The sequence below is a fragment of the Triticum urartu genome, chromosome 1, assembly GCF_003073215.2.
Source record: "Triticum urartu cultivar G1812 chromosome 1, Tu2.1, whole genome shotgun sequence".
In the NCBI taxonomy this organism is placed as follows: Eukaryota; Viridiplantae; Streptophyta; class Magnoliopsida; order Poales; family Poaceae; genus Triticum; species Triticum urartu.
This window is the reverse complement of record NC_053022.1, coordinates 39294129-39297388: the sequence shown is the minus strand read 5'-3', so window position 1 is coordinate 39297388 and position 3260 is coordinate 39294129.

Below are 3260 nucleotides of genomic sequence, written 5' to 3'. Positions count from 1 at the left end.
CAACAATGTGAGATCCAGCACAAAATATCTTCGGACCGTGTGTGAATAAGGGACGTGTCTGATGACACTTTGCGGGGTAGTTTTTTGGCTGAAGCGATTCTAAATTTTCGACTTCCGTGGAAATATCTACCTCCCCGCCCCCTCCCTCTTACCAAAATCCACATTCCCCCCTTTCCTCCTTCCTTTCCAAGTTGAAACCTTCACTCCTTGCTTGCAGCGCCGCCGCCTCCTCGCCGGCGACCCTCCTTCATGCTGCTCGGCCTCGCCTATCCAGGCAGGTAATCCACACCCGACCCCCATTGATACGTCTCCGTCGTATCTACTTTTTCAAACACTTTTGCCCTTGTTTTGGACTCTAACTTGCATGATTTGAATGGATCTAACCCGGACTGACGCTGTTTTCAGCAGAATTGCCATAGTGTTATTTTTTGGCAGAAATAAAAGTTCTCGGAATGACCTGCAAATCAACGGAGCATTATTTTGGAATATATAAAGAATATTGGAAGGAAGATCCACGTCAGGGGGCCTCCCACCTGGCCACGAGGGTGGGGGGCGCGCCCCCTGCCTCGTGGGCCCCCTAACGCTACACTGACCTCAACCTGGACTCCATATATTCACTTTTGGGGAGAAAAAACGGAGGGAGAAGGATTCATCACGTTTTATGATACGGAGCCGCTGCCAAGCCCTAAACTCTCTCGGGAGGGCTGACCTGGAGTTCGTTCGGGGCTCCGGAAAGGGGAATCCGTTGCCATCATCATCATCAACCATCCTCCATCACCAATTTCATGATGCTCATCGCCGTGCGTGATTAATTCCATCGTAGGCTAGCTGGACGGTGATGGTTTGGATGAGATTTATCATGTAATCGAGTTAGTTTTGTTAGGGTTTGATCCCTAGTATCCACTATGTTCTGAGATTGATGTTGCTATGACTTTGCTATGCTTAATGCTTGTGAGTAGGGCCCGGGTGCCATGATTTCAGATCTGAACCTATTATGTTTTCATCAATATATGAGAGTTCTTGATCCTATCTTGGAAGTCTATAGTCACCTATTATGTGTTATGATTCATTGACTCCGAAGTGACAATAATCAGGATACTTACCGGTGATGACCGTAGTTTGAGGAGTTCATGTATTCACTATGTGTTAATGCTTTGTTCCGATACTCTATTAAAAGGAGGCCTTAATATCCCTTAGTTTCCAATAGGACCCCACTGCCACGGGAGGGTAGGAGAAAAGATGTCATGCAAGTTCTTTTCTATAAGCACGTATGACTATATTCGGAATACATGCCTACATTACATTGGTGAACTGGAGCTAGTTCTATGTCACCCTAGGTTATGACTGTTACATGATGAACCGCATCCGGCATGATTCTCCATCACCGATCCATTGCCTACGAGCTTTCCATATATTGTTCTTCGCTTATTTACTTTTCCGTTGCTATTGTTATCATCACTACAAAATACCAAAAATATTACTTTTGCTACCATTACCTTTTACTATCGTTACCACTACTATCATATTACTTTGCTACTAAACACTTTGCTGCAGATAATAAGTTTCCAGGTGTGGTTGAATTGACAACTCAGCTGCTAATACTTGAGAATATTCTTTGTCTCCCCTTGTGTCGAATCAATAAATTTGGGTTGAATACTCTACCCTCGAAAACTGTTGCGATCCCCTATGCTTGTGGGTCGTCAAGACTATTTTCTGGCGCCGTTGCCGGTGAACATACTCTATTCTTTGAGTCACTTGGTTATGCTTATCATTATGAAGAACTTGAAAGATGCTAAAACAAAAATCTATCCCTCAACTACGAGGGGAGGTAAGGAACTGCCATCTAGCTCTGCACTTGATTCACCTTCTGTTTTGAGTAAGCTTGCGACACCTACACTTGCTATTCATTCTGATATGTCGCATGTTATTGATGATGCCACTTTTGCTATGCATGATACTGATGATGAAGACTCCCCCTAGATATGAATTACCTGTTGTGCCTGAGGGCTATGTTATGGATGAAGAAACTGCTAGAGATTTTCTTGCTTGCAATGATAGGAGTGATCTTAAGAAATTATTAGCTAAGCTGAAACAAAAAACTCTGAATGCTAGAATGAAATATGATCCTGCTTATGCTACTTCACCTATCTTTGTTACTGATAAGGATTATGATTTCTTTGTTGATCCTGAGATAATAACTTTAGTTGAATATGATCCTTTCTATGGCTATGAATCTGAAACTATTGTGGCACATCTTACTAAATTAAATGATATAGCCACCCTATTCACTAATGATGAGAAAACTCGCTATTATTATATCCTTGAGATATTTACGTTCTCATTAAAGGGTGATGCTAAGATATGGTTTAATTCTCTTGATCCTGGTTGTGTGCGTAGTCCCCAGGATATGATTTATTACTTCTCTGTTAAATATTTGCTAGCTCATAAGAAACAAGCTGCTTTAAGGGAAATATATAATTTTGTGCAAATTGAAGAAGAGAGTCTCCCACAAGCTTGGGGGAGGCTTCTCTAATTACTTAATGCTTTGCCTGATCATCCTCTAAAGAAAAATGAGATACTTGATATCTTTTATAATGGACTAATTGATGCTTCCAGACACCACCTGGATAGTTGTGCTGGTTGTGTTTTCAGGGAAAGAACACCAGATGAAGCTGAAATTCTATTGAATAATATGTTGACTAATGAAAATAATTGGACACTTCCTGATCCAATTCTTGATCCAATTCCTGAACCAACTCCTAAGCCAACTCCGAAGAAGAGGGGTATTCTATTTCTCAGTCCCGAAGATATGCAAGAGGCAAAGAAATATATGAAGGAAAAAGGTATTAAAGCTGAAGATGTTAAGAATTTACCTCCTATTGAAGAAATATATGGTCTTAATTTACCGCCTGTTGAAGAAATACATGGTCTTGATAATCCGACACAGGTAGTAAAGGTAAATTCTCTCTATAGATATGATAAAGCTGAAATCCCATTTACTAAGTTTGCTAGCCCATGCTTGGATGAGTTTGATGACTTTATGGTTAAACAAGAAAACTTCAATGCTTATTTTGGTAGAGAATTAAATGCAATGTTGATATGCTTGAACACTTGGGTGATTATATGGCTAATGTTAAAGGTTAACTTAAACTTATTAGTAAACATGCTTCTATGGTTACCACTCAAGTAGAACAAGTACTTAAAGCTCAGAATGATTTGCTCAATGAATTAAATAGTAAGAAAAATGATAATACTGTTAG